The following is a 14,812-nucleotide window of genomic DNA, read 5'->3' as shown; positions in this document are numbered from 1 at the left end:
CTTTTTGGTTTTTCACTCAGGTTATGATCTCACCGTTCGGGTCCGTTGGCGAGTTCAAGCCCCGCATGGGGCTCCGTGCTGACAATGTGGGGCCTGCTTGGGATTCCCTCTCGTTCTCTCTTTCTCTCTCTCTCTCTCTCTCTCTCTCTCTCTCTCTCCCTCTGCCCCTCCCCCTCCCACCCCGCCCTGTGCGCGCTCTCTCTCTCTCTCTCTCAAAGTAAATTTAAAAACAAGAGTGTGTAGAAGAGCTTAAGACCACGCAGTGGTTGTTCCTACCCATTCAGTAGTTGGAGCAGTGTCGCTGCAGTCTTGAGGGGCAGGCTGGGCGCTGCACTCCAGCAGGGAACCACGGAAGAGGCCAGAGGACACCTGTAGGCCTTCACTCTCTTCTGTGACCTCAGGTTGAGTTACAGTAAATTTGGGAGCCGGAGCAGTCCACTCACCCTGAAATTCTTCCTTGGTCATGGTCATTTCAGCAGCGGCCTGCTCTTCCTTTTCAATCCCTTCAGGATCTCTGCAGACACAGAGATCAAACGTGACCTCACACGGGCACCCACGCAAGACTGTGGCGCGCATGCGTAGAACTTCCCACAGCGGTAGCCACCCTATCAGACCCTCACAGAGACACGGCAACGTGCACCTGGTGCGGAAGAGAGTCTGTTCTACGGAGCCATGGCGGGCGGGTTAACCTAGGAGGCCACCGTGAGCAGATGGTGCTTAGACCTGGGATCAGTAACCACAGGAAGTCGCGGCTCCCAGAACCTGCCTGGATCTGGTTAGGGAAGGTTCCAGGAGCTACGGGGCCAGCCACAGGAATGGCTCCAGTGGCAGCAACAAACTTCAGGCTCGCTGGCCAGTATTCCTGGGGGCTATGACACTGACATTGGTCAGGTTTTCAATGGCAACAATGGCACGAACCACCAGCAGAAGCATCTCTCAGGTTCTCTGCAGATTTATGAGGTAATTCCACGGCTTTTTTTTTTTCCCCTTCCCATAATGTACTGCGCTGTTTGGAAGTCAAGGCTGGTGCCACATCAGTGGGTTCCTGCTGCAAGGAAATTGAGCACACCCTCCTCCTTCATTTGCAGGACATTTAGGGCTCCAGACATTGTGAAAATTTCCCTTTAAGTTATGAAGGAAACCCAGACAATGTAATAGGGATCTTCTTCTCTGCATAGCACAGAAAAACGGGAATGTCATTTTTAAAAAAGAAAAGCATCTATATAGTAAAATTAGATTGTGGTCAATTTATATGCAGTGAAAATTTTGTAGAAGAGACACGGAATTCTAGATCTGGAAGAACTCTCAGTTCTTTACAGCTAAAGGTCGCTGTTAGGGGCTGAATTGTTTTCCCTCAAAATTCATATGTTGAAGTCCTAATTTCCAGTAGCTTGAATGTGATTGTGTTTATAGAGAGAACCTTTAAAGACGTAATTAAGCTAAAATGAGGCCAATAGCATGGTCCCTAACCCAATCTGACTGCTGCCCTTATAATAAGAAATTTGGACATGCAAAGAGATACCCAGGGCCTGTGTGCACAGAGGGACACCCTTGGGAGGACACAGCAAGAGGGCAGCCATCTGCAAGCCAAGGAGAGGCCATAGAAGAAGCCAGCCCTTCCAGCCTTCAGAACTGTGAGCAAATAGATTTCTGTTGTTGAAGCCACCTAGTCAGTGGTAGTTTGTTATGGCAGCCTGATAAACTAACACAGACACTCAATCTACTATTTAAATGCATGAATGGATTTAGAAATCTCTACTTTTCTAAATATTCTACCAAGAGTTTTCTATATGCAAATTTTAAATAAAATGGGGGGGAGGAGTCTATTCTTTTTTTAAAACTTCATGTTTCTCTGAATTTCCTTCCTATACATGTGCCCCTCATGCACACATGTCTGAGGTTCTCCAGCCTTGTGTGTTTGGGATCCTTTTATATGTATATATATTTTTATATGAAATTTATTGGGATCCTTTTATAAAAGACAGTTCTGAGTATATTCAAAGAATGCTATTACCATAATTCTGTAGGAAAAACACAAATGTGGTTTAAGAGGAGAAGTTTTATTATGAAGTCGACTGAAAATTTAAATATCATTTTGGTTATAATTTGTCTTTAAAAAAATGAACAAAGTGCAGTGGTAGGGCCAGAGTATTTGAGACTGGAGTTAATAGCCATGAAAGGCTTTTGTGCTCCTCTGTTATTATAAACACATTGCCCTTTCTGCATGATAATGATGACACTATCACATAGTCATTATTTAAACATAAGCTGGCAGGAGAAATAATACTAACAGAAAGAACACCTCGGCTTCAATTAAAGAAGAAAAAGTATATTCATAGTTTTTTTAAAGTTGCAAGTATTTGTGTCTACTTATGTAGGCATGTTGGTTTGTGTCTGCATATCTGTGTTAATATATTAATTAGGTGAATAAATTAAGCCATTTGTGAGCTGTGTGTCCCTGGATATATTCCTTAATCTAAGCCATTTTTCCCTTATCTATAAAATGGGGTTAATATATCTTCAAAGGATGTTGTTGAGGTACTAAATAAGAAAACATGAGCAAAACTTAGTGGTGTGGCTGATACATGCAAGAGATCAATAAATTTAACTATATGCTTTTATTATCATAAAGCTCAGACAGACACTGAATTCCTCAAAGACCTTAGTTATCTTAGGGCCAACAGTATGCCCTAAAGGGTAGACTTGTTATGGGTATTATAGGTTGAATTAAATTATTGTAAGTTGGACTGAACTAAAATAGATAGTATATTACATTTACACGATGCTTTATATTTCTGATACTTTCTAGAAGTATTCTAATAGTGCAAAAAAAAACCTATCGAACATTATTTTCCAGAGCAAAATAAATTACATTAAGGAATTTAACTCAGTTTGGGCTTGATTCTTATAAACCCAATGCTTTTAAACAATGTGTGGTAAGTAGTCATGTACTGTAAGCAGACATGTTTCAAAGAAAATTAAATAATTTTGTTGATATTCCAGTTTTCTTTGTTGGTCAAAATATGTTTTCCTTAGCTATTTAAAGTTGATGATTTTGATTTGTAATCTTAAAAAGCTTCAATCTTTGTTTCTGAAAAATGGCAAAACATTTTGCTAATTTTCAAGTTTCAAGGGTCTGAAATCAGGTCAAGGCTCAAAATTGATAGTGGCACGAGTCCACTCAATTTAACAAAAGTGTGTTCTCTCTGTTCTTCTCTAAATGTTACAGAGAATTCAGTATCTTTTTTTTTTTTACATTTAAAAAACTGAAACAATAAGCCAAGGATATCAACACATCATGAGCTCATAAGGGGAAAGCCTATTTTAATTATTTTTGTCTTGCTCTTGCTGTTTACCATAACAGAGGATTTCTAGAAAGGTGTGCCATACCCACAGAACAGAGAGACTATAATGTAGTGAGGAGATCACTGGGATGGAATTCAGGAATTCAGAATCCAAGCCTAACTTCCTACTTAAAGTCACATCATCTCTGGTAAGTATTGCTAAATTTCTCTGGATCTCAGCCTTCCTTTCTGGAAAATAAGGGGTATGATATATGTGTGTCCTTCTCTAGGAGGATATGATTATGCTTTGGAAAAAAATGGAGAACACAATTTAAATATGAGAAATTTTTATCTCATATGTCATCTACTATGGCATTCATTTTTTTTTTTGTGAAAGCAAGTTTTGAGTAAGCCAATGCCTATAGACCTTGTATACCTATAGACCTTGTATAAATTTAATAATGTAGTTCTAATATTTACTGCATACCTACTATGCACCATTTATAGCCTGGCTATCATAAACTAGAAATCTGAAAGAAATTACTGTATAATCTTTAAAATGCCACTACTAGGTAGTCATTATTATTCTGGTTTGACAGAACAAAAGCCACCAAGGGCATCAGTCCTGTATGTTTGGTCCACATGTATGGGAAAAAGTTCTCTAGTGGGACCAGGGAGCATTATTATTCCCTTTTTAAAGATGGGACTTCTGACACTCAGTAGGGTGATTTGCCCGGAGTCAAAAACAGACGGCTAGTGACAAATACAGACTCCAACACAGACAGATACTGGAAGCTCCATTTAACCTCTGGAGAAAGTGAGGCCCAGAGAGGTTAAAGAATGTGCTCTAAACTTCCCAGGTGGAAAATGGTAGAGCCAGCTTTAAACCCAGGTCTGTTTACTGAATAGTTAATATTCTTTCCACTAAAAAATGAAACATGTTAGATAAGTGATATGTGCCTCTTCCTTTCATCTAATAAACAGCTGTAAATAAATCATTTTGTGTTTTACAGCTCTCTTGTTCACTTTCCCCCACCTCCTTGGCTACAAAGCCTCTCTCTGCTCGTCCATCTGATTTAGTTGGTCTCCAAAAGTCAAACCTGTGCTATTTTCTTTCCAGAGAGGAAAGCTTATGTAGCATTACACTTTTTTTTTTTTTTTTTGCCAGCTCTGCTTATATTGCTAACAGTTCTTAGGATTATCTTCCTTAATGATGCCAGATCTTTGATGCATTAGATTTAGGAGAACTGCTTCAGCATAAGGATGAATTGACAAAAACTCTTTATTGTAGTTCAGATAGGAAAACTTTGTACCATTGCAAATCAAGATTTTAGCCAACCCTCTTTGTTCGCAATGTCCTATGGTGCCAATATCCTTTAGTGAACCTTCTCCCTAGGAAGTCTTCCTTCTTCAAATACCTTCTTTAGATTCACTGTTAGGTGCTTTAATACCTTGGCTACTTTATGTCTGCTCAATGTAAACTTTTTAGTTTCTCCTTTTCTAGTTAGCACCCTTGGAAACCAGATGAAAGACAGCTTCTCACTTTGCACTGATAGTTGATCAAGATAAACTGACAAACACAAAGGTTACAGAGATGATATTGTACAACCTATACTAAGGTCAGGTAACCAGAAACCCAGTAACGGGGATTAGGGTAAAAATCAGCACAGATAATCTTCAGCTTCCAATGTTTGCCCTGAAAAGACTCAATGCTAACCTAACTGTTTCCTTTGGTCTACATAAAAGAACCTTGTTCCGCTTTCAGAGTCCTTCATTGTCATGAAATCAGTCATTTGAACCAGAGTCCTTAAGGACATTTTCCATGCTGAGCGTACTCCTTTGAAAGGTATCTAATTATCCTATAGTCCTGACAGCTACCCAGCATGCCCTAGGATTTGACAAGTTATTTTCCACCTTTTGACCACACAAGAAAACTCTACAGTGTAAATACTGTAGCATCAGAAATTAACTTACTTCTTAGTCCCTAAATTCTTCTTTTTAACAGCAAAGAATCATTAACAGATGCAGTAAATCATCATAATTAGAAGGATGGGTTTTTAGAGTCACTCAGGCACAAATTAAATCCAAAATTGGTCACTTTCGAGCTCTGTGACCTTGAGTAGTCACTTAACTCCCTGTGGCTTAATTTCCTAATCTGTAAAACAGGGTAATCGTACCCATCTTTAGCTGGATTTGATCATCTTGATTCTCTTTCTCCAAATAATGGCAATGATTAGCAACACCCTATGCATAGATGGTTTACCAACCAAAAAGTAACAATTGTGTTAGGAGTATTGCGAGGATTGTTGTATAGATTACTACGAAGATTAAATAATATATGCAAAGTACTTAGCATTTGGTAAGTGCTCCATAGATAATCATGAACTGACCTCAAGCCAATTTAATATGCACAGCTTTTAGGTTCTTTGTGGTATATTATGTGGCCACCAGATCATACTGAAAGCGAATTACAAACCAAATTTTGTAACACATATAGACCACTGTATTGACAAATAGACACAACTCAGGTCATATAAAATATTCTTTAAAGTTTGATAAAGTCCTAGCTTTTTGTACAGTTAAGTGCTCTCATTAACATCTTGCATGAAATATTTACTCAAGACAAACACGTCATTAGAAATCCTCCCACACCGGTAACTGGAATCAGTCTGTTTACGGCTCAAGTCTCACGCCTCATTTCTACTGCCAAAGGCTTCAGACTTCCTTGAATTCTTATACCCTATTCCTGTCCATGCCTCTAAAGCAATTTTATCCAAACCACGTATCCTGAAGAGCTTTAATTTTACCAGTGAGCCTTTCTTACATTAATGGTGTAAGTCAGTAAGCAAACATTTTCCTGCCTATTTTGCCATATAGTATGCTATTAATGGGTGATATCCGACATTCTTATTTCTAACATATTTCCAACATCTATGAATAAGGTAAATGTGGATGGTATAGATATAGATAATAGAAGTACTGGCATTGATATCTTCTAGAGCATGTAACTTCTAGTTAGAAAGCTAGCTGGCCAGCCCTGGACTGAAATTCTTAAATAGAATACTTACAGCACCTGGGGGATGCACTTTCAATGATATAACACACACAATATCATCCTACATATTTTAAGGCAAAGGAAAGGTATCATAGAAATAATCAGTCCAATTTAAGCATGCCTTCTTTATAAATGAAAAATAAAGTATATATTTAAAAATCAATTGTTATGACAACAATCATCTTACTTTTATCTACTGTCTCACCTAGAGTTTAGTTTTCAGAATAAGAAAGGTGGTATCTGGGATTTGCCATGAGAGCCTCCATAACATGGAATGGCAGCTTTGAATAGAAACAGAATAAAGCAAAGGAAGGTGGGTGAGGGTGGCTGGTGTATGTGGCTAATGATGACAATGTCCAGGGCTTAGTAGCCATTTTAAGGTTGAATCTCTAAATTTTGAAAGCCCTCTCTTTCCTCAAGGCCTCTGAAGCATAGGTTGAAAACTGGTCAAGATCCCCATAACCTCTACAGATAGGGTCATTGCAAACAGTTTCTAATTGAGGGAAAACACAGACAATGAGGTACATTGTGAACAAATGTCTTTTATCCAAACTTGATAAATGGTCTTTGATAAATGGTCTGATGACGCTGAGAGAGACATGAAAAATCTGCTACTTGTCTAATTAAGTGGCACATCCACTAAAAAAAAAAAAAAAAAAAAAGTATCTACAATGCTTATTTCAGACTGTGGAACCCACAATAGTAAAGTTTTCTGTTGCCTAGCCAGCTTAATGTCAAACCCAGCCTTTATCACCTACCTACCACTCCTTCAAAAAAGAAAGAAAGAAAAAAAATTCCAAATATGTGAGTTTCTCCAGTATTTCCTGTTTCTAGTTTTTATAGAAAGAGATAGCAAGGGGAGTTGAATTACATCTTGCCATAGAGCTTTGCAAAGTAGTATATTTATCTATTTCTCTACACTCTATTAACTGTGCCATTCAAGAGTTGTACATAAAACACTTGTCAATTAGGAAATAAGCCATGTTCAAAACTTCTCATTTAAGTGATTTGTGAAAGAACACACATTTCAAAAGAAAAACATAAAAAAAATATTGCCACAATTGGAGCCATGAATCTCTTTTAAAATCAGATAACTGAAAATGATAGCGTCACTGCCAAAAACACAATGTAAATTAATTTTTCTTATACACATAACAGTTATGAGACACATATGAAAATCATAACCAGGAAAATTATGCAAAAATGTACAATTAGATGATATATTTTTTAAATGTCATGGAGAAGAGGGATCTCTGGCAAAATATTTCAAGTTGGTAGGTAATATCTCATGGTAGTTAAGCATCTAAAATATATATATATTCAGTAGACCCCTATATACATAGAATATGTAGAACACACGTATCATTTAAAAAATCAATTTCAACTTTTCTTCTTCTCTAGAAATCCTTCTCTGAATAATCTTTAAATCATTTGCTTATTAATAATAAATCACTCTTCAAAAAATAAATCACTTTTTTTCATATTTTTAAAGATCATTTATTTATTTCAAGAGAGAGAGAGCACGAGCAGGGGAGGGGCAGAAAGAGAGAAACAGAAAGAATCCCAAGTAGGCTCCTCATTGTTAGCACAGACACTTGAACTCACGAGCCATGAGATCATGACCTGAGTGGAAATCAAGGGTTGGATGCTTAACTGACTGAGCCACCCAGGCGCCCTGATAATAAATCACTCTTTACTATAAACAAAAGTGGAATATTTACTCTTTGATCTTGATTCCTTAGAAGTAGTGCTTTTGGACTAGCCATAAAGTGTTTCATAAGTCAGTTCTGGAGATATGGAGTCTACCCCCTCATTCAAATTAGCCCTTTGTGGCCTCAGTTTCTTCATCTGTAGATTAACTGTGTAAACTACATTTATCAAAATTGCCTTATAGTTTTAAAAACTATGTGTTCACGGGTCGCCTAGGTGGCTCAGTCAGTTGAGTATCCGACTTCGGCTGAGGTCATGATCTCTTGGCTCATGGGTTTGAGCCTTGCGTTGGGCTCTGTGCTGACAGCTCAGAGCCTGGAGCCTGTTTCAGATTCTGTGTCTCCTTCTCTCTTTGCCCCTCCCTTGCTCGCACTTTGTCTCTCTGTCAAAAATAAATAAACATTAAAAAAAATTAAAAACAATGTGTTCATGAAATAACAGCTTCTGTAATCTCTCCGAATTAGAAAATGACAAGCAAAATGTTGATATAAGTTAATTGAAATAAGTTTTCCTCTTTTATTAAAAAATAAATTTTGAGTCAAAAAATATTTGTTAAACTTTTAGTAGCCAATATAATGACATGAAAACATTGTTAACTTTTATCAAGCCCTATTTCATATTCTGTCCCAAGAATGTTCCATCAAATGCCCACAGCTTACTTTACTCTTTTACTCATCACATTGTGACCAATATCCTTTTCCCTTTCACTGAGTGAGGACTCATGTATTACAAATTAATTTTCCCATTAATTGTAAATGTAATTAAGGTTATAAAGAATGAATGGCACTCTGCTTCAAAGAGGAAGTGTTATTTGAACCAGGATTTGAATGATGAAAAGGAGATTTCAGGCAGAAAATAGGAAAAAAGCTACTCCATGATCAAGGAATAATGTGAACACAGGAACAAAGGTGTCAGAGAAAATGTTGAGTCCAACATGGCTAGATGGACAGAAGTGGCTCATACAATAGATGAGTCTAGGGAGCTATAAATATTGGGGCCAAACTGTGAGGAACTTTGGATTTCATTCTCTAGATACTGAGAATCAACATACATTTATAGACAGTGAGGTGATATGACCAGATTATTACAGATGCTACTGAAATGTTGGCGCTGAATTTGAAATGGACTGGGAAAAACAAAAACAAGGAGGACCATTGGTGTATCTGTTGAAATAGTTTAAGTGAAATTCTTGAGACTCTGAAGTAGGGCAGTAGATAACAGAAATAGATAATATGTTTTAAAGAAAATTAATCATTTGGAGGTATTCAAAAATATTTGTTAAATTGATTAATGAATAGTACACATGAATAAATGATATGAGTTATCTCCATAAAATTTAACAATTTTAAATATGCCAGGAAATTCCTTCTCTAGGATCCATTGGATTTCTTTTCTCTCATATTCGTAACAGAATGTTTGAATAAGTTTATAACTTTAGAATTTCTTGGGGCACCTGGATGGCTCAGTCAGTTAAGTGTCAGACTCTTGATTTCAGCTCGGGTCATGATCTCATGGTTTGTGGGTTCAAGCCCCGTGCCAGGCTCTGTGCTGACAACATGGAGCCTGCTTGGGATTCTCTCTCTTCCTCTCTGTCCCTCCCCATGTTCTCTCTCTTTCAAAATAAATAAATAAACTTAAAAATATTTCTTGATAATCTCAATTTTTCTTTGAATCATATGGTTAATAGTTTCTTGATTACTTGATAAATGTAGAGAATAATGATCTATCTTTATTATAATTATCTCCATGGAACACTAATTCTTTTATTTTGTCAATTTCAAACTCCATTTGATATATGATCAATTTTTATTGACAACATTAAACAGAACATTCTGAGTTAATATTATAAACATTTCTAGAATTTCACAAGAGTTTAAACAATTTTTTTATGTTTCATTCATTTTGTGTGTGAGAGAGAGAGAGAGAGAAGAGAATGGATGAGGGAGTGGCAGAGAGAGAGGGAGACACAGAATACAAAGCAGGCTCCAGGCTCTGAGCCATCAGCACAGAGCCTGATGCCGGGTGGGAACTGCAAGATCATGACCTGAGCTGAAGTGGGACATTTAACCTACTGAGCCACCCAGGTGCCCCAAGAGTTTAAACATTTTTTTTTAACATCCCTCTGATTTGGTATTACCCAGGCTCACCTCTTTTCAGGAATGTAATTATTTACTGTTAATTTTTAAATTGGACCTATGATTCATTTTTAGGCACAGTGTAAAGGGAAAAAATCCAACTACCAATAATTTAAGTATTTAGTATCTTTGGCAATATTTGCTAATCTTTGTTCTATAACCAAGAAAAACAATGAACTAAACAAATGGGTTTGATGATATTCCCTGAATACTAAAAAATAGGGTTACTCAAAGAATACTCCATTAACTGATGCTTTTCATCATTTTTAGGGCTGGTAAAATCATACACCTAGAAGGATAAAGGAGGATTTACATTTTTGTAGCTTGGCAACTCCACAGGAGAGAGTTGATCTTTCCAATTAACTTTAGCAGCTAAGTCTCACAGTGGATTTTGATTGGTCCACCTGAGGCGATGTATCCCTACCTCACCAATCTGGGGATTGGACAGGCCTGGGTCATAAACTCACCCCTACAGTGGGGTTGCAGATGAGGGAAACAGAGACTTGTGAATTACAATCCATCCTGAAAGACATGGAATCCATGTGAATTCTACAAAAGAAAGTAGGGTGCTGCTAGCAGAAGAGGAATAGCAAGGTGTGCTGGGCAGATAAAACATGCTTACCTTAGTCCACATGCCTGGATTAGATCAATGCTTTTTCTACTTACTGATTGAGGGACCTTTTAAGAAACTACTCTATCTTGTTGTCCTCAGTTTCCTTATTTATCAAATCGAAAAATTATCTCCCTTACATGATTGTTGTAGGAAGTTAGTGACATAGTATAAGCTAAGAGCCTGGCACAGTCCCTGCCTCAAGCCTGGCATCAGCAACTTAATTAGAACAGAGATTCACTATGTTCTGCTCACTATACTTGACACTGAAGATAAAAAAATGAGTGAGGACAGTCATAGTCGGTGACTTTAATCAAATAATCATACAGACAAATGTTAAACTGCAGCTACTTTGTAAGTGCTACAGAAGAGAAGGAATTCACACTTGAGTTTATAATAAAAGCAGAGCTGACTAAATCAGAAGTTAAGGAAAGCCTGCCTAAGGAAGAGAATATAGAGGATATTGAATTGAGATCTAATGAGAATGAAAAGTTATTTAGTCAAAGAGGAAAGGGTTGAGCAAAGCGATGTAAGTGGAGTCTAAAGGAAGGAGATATGCAGAGGCTCTGAAAGGGTAAGGAACTATGAGGAACAGAGAGAAGGCCCTTGCCTCTGGAGCAGGGGAGCACAAAATGAATGGACTTTGGAGAGGTAGCAAGGGGCCAAACCCTGGAAGCCATGAAGTCTTTGCTAAGGTATGTACTGCTTTATCCCAAGAGCAATGGAAAGTCACCAAAGAGTTTTCAGCAGAGGAAGTTGCATGATCAAAGAACAATTCTAATCCTTCTCCATTTCCACCTCCCCCAAAGATGGGAATGGATGGCAACCCTCTGGTCTAGCCTGGTCAAACAAAGAGATTTTAGTTTGGGGTGCCATTTTTGTAAAGAAACGTACTGAAAATAACATGTGTGTCTAACACAGGGCAGTCACAAAATGGTGAGTGAACAAGAGATGTTTTACATGCATGAGACAAGATTTACAAGACTTACTTGCTAAATGAAAGTTGTTTCTTAACAACAAGTGTTAAGCTCAAAACCAAAAACTGTTTCCAACAATTAATCAGAAACAGCATGATGGACAAAGTAGCAGTGAAAGAATGCAAGCATAGATGAGATCATCATGGAGAGACTTTCTTCCCAATGTACTGAAGTTGAACTCCCTGAACCCTGTAATGGGAAGCTACTATTTCTACAAGAAAATATTCCCCATGTCTCCTTTTCCACTTGGAGCATAGCTCTGCCTCTTGTTCACTTTTAAGTAGCTCCTAGTTTTCTTCTGCTAAGGGACTGGATACTGGCCTGTGTCTCCTCCAAAGGCCTACCTTAAAGGAAGACCTCCATCTTTCTGGCCCACTTTGGACTACCTCATGAGCTTGATGGAGAATCTTCAAATTTTATATGAGCTCTTCCTAATCTCTTTGAGATATGCTTTTTTTATTCTCTTGACCTGATTTCAAATAACATGATTCTACAGCAAAACTGTGATGCAGCAATATGAAGGAAACAAAAAATACAGTTATGGATAAGAAAGTCAGTGATGATATTAATGTAGCTAGGGCCATTGATTGAGCTGTGCAGGTGGGAGGAGGAGACAGAATGGAGAGGGAAAAGAAGGGAAGGAGGGAGGGAGAGAGTGGGTGAGAGTGTACACTATAGGAGATGAATATATTGAGTACTGAGATGAATGACTTAGTTGAATAATAAAAAAAAAATTGACCTGAATTTATGAGAGTTTTACCCCCTGGGTTCCTTAAACCTGGTCTAATTTATTAGCCTTTCCTTCCTATTGATTTCATAAAATTAATATGGTTAGATTGATGTTTACTGAGCTTTTGTAATTCTACCGACTTCATGATTTTTGTCACGAACACCCTCCTTTAGTACTAGTTATTATTTATTTAATATTATACATTAAACTGTCTTTAAATTGACCCTTCACATTTTTTACTAAGAAACTACTTAGAGTCATCTGATGTGATATATATGTGTATTATATATATACACATTTAAAATGTATACATTTTGATTCATACTCCTCTGATAAAATAAAAATACTAATCTGTGTACCATCCTGGGAACCTTTACAGTTATGCATGTTACACTGTTATACCTATGATTTGAGACAAGGTCATATAGCCTGCAGCACAATCTGAAACAACCTTGCTCATACTCATTTCCATTAGAGTATAATATACATTTCAGGAGTGTAGATCCTTTAGACATAATATATATGCAAGTGTTTGGAAGATTTTTTGGCATAGCAAAATTACCCCGAAGGGCTGGTTGTGTTAAGATTGGGATTACCGGGGAGGAGTCAACAATTAAATGATTGTCTAGTACTGTCATACTTGCTTCTGTTTTCAGGCTTCTTTCCACTTCTGCTTAAAATGATTTGCAGCACTATTCTGATTGAAAGTAAAAACGATCATTTAATACTGTGAACTTTTCTTGTGTCCTTTTTTTCAAACATTTATTTTCATAATTATGGAGGGGTAAGTAGTCTTCTCAGTGGGAGCTCTAGCCTCCTGGAGCAAAGCACTTGCTGAAGGCTGCATAATGACATACGAAGTTCACATTTCCAAGTCCCCAGAGTCCTTTGCCATTAAGTGAATGCAGTAGTCAGAATAATGACCCCCCCAAAGATGTCAAATCCTAATTCCTGGAACTTGTGCATATGTTATGTCACATGGCAAAGGGGAATTAACATTGCAAAGAGTATTAATGTTGTTAATCAGCTAACTTTAAAATAGGAAGATTTTCCTAGAGTATTCTGGTGGACATAATGTAAGCACAAGGTCTTTGGAAGTAGGAGAGTCCAAAGGGAAAGTCAGAGTGGTCTGATGTGAAAACTCAACTCACCTTTACCGATGAAGATGAAGGAGGCTATGAGCCAAAGGATGTGGACAGCTTCTAGAAGCCAAAAAAAGGCAAGACAAGGGATTTTCCCCTAGAGCTTCTGTAAGGAATGCAGCATTGCCAACACTTAGCCCAGTGAAATCCATCTTGGACTTCTGACCTTCAACGTGTAAGATAATAAATTTGTGTTGCTTCAAGCCATTAAACTTGTGGTTGTTACAGCATCCATAGAAAACTAACACAGTGAGCCTCAACTTTTTTAAAAATTTTGTTTAATGTTTATTTATTTTTGAGAGAGAGAGAGAGAGACAGAGTGTGAGTGGGGGAGGGGCAGAGAGCAAGGGAGACAGAATCTGAAGCAGGCTCCAGGCTGTCAGCACAGAGCCAGACATAGGGCTTGAACTCACAAACTACGAAATCGTGACCTGAGCCAAAGTCAGATCTTAACCAACTGAGCCACCCAGGCACCCTGTGAGCTTCAACTTTTACCTAGTTTCTTGATCTCTAATGGTTATAAGTTTGGCATATTCATTTTTTAACAAAAGTACACTGAACTAATTAATGCAAATTTGGAATCCTCTCATTAAAATACCTAATTCCTAAATTTATACATCATTCTTGTTCCAAAAAACTGTTGGTGTTATGTCTGGTTACCATTTTCTTTTAAAAAATTAATAAAATGCTTTTTAATGGTCTCCAGTTATAAGAACAAATATAGAAGGGTTTTGGAGAGGCAATAAAATATTTGTTCTAAGTATTTTTTTTTTAAGGGCTATATAGCCAGAGGGCTCTGGATTCCAATTAACCTGTACAATTTACTAGATGTGGTTTGGGAAAATTGACCTAAGCCTCTGTTTCATCACCTATAAAATGGGAATAAAAATGACAGGACCTACACAATAGGTTTGAGAAAAGATTTAACAAGATAATCTACAAAAAGTCCTCAGCATGGCACCCGGTATATAATTAAGTGCATTACATAATGGTGTTAGCTATTATCACTGTTTTTGCATTATTTTTCCTACTTCAAAACTTTCCCTAACAGCTTTCAAAAAGTACAGCTTTTCAAACACTTGCTACTAGAGACCCGCACATTTAATAATCTATCCCTTCTCTTTTAATGTTAATTTATTTTGTTTATTTTTTTGATTTCTAAAGAAACA

At 37.3% G+C, this 14,812-nt stretch overlaps 1 pseudogene; it reads right to left on the bottom strand.

The window, feature by feature from the left end:
* Positions 1-249: 249 nt before the first annotated feature.
* On the bottom strand, positions 250-13,795 carry LOC124501976 (40S ribosomal protein SA-like; annotated as a pseudogene).
* Positions 13,796-14,812: the final 1,017 nt, after the last annotated feature.

This window comes from Lynx rufus, unplaced genomic scaffold (genome assembly GCF_022079265.1).
Source record: "Lynx rufus isolate CCGP_SWC_20201006 ecotype Redwood Valley unplaced genomic scaffold, mLynRuf1.p SCAF_7, whole genome shotgun sequence".
In the NCBI taxonomy this organism is placed as follows: Eukaryota; Metazoa; Chordata; class Mammalia; order Carnivora; family Felidae; genus Lynx; species Lynx rufus.
Note: the sequence above shows the minus strand (reverse complement) of the source record. Positions and strands in the feature narration are given on the sequence as shown.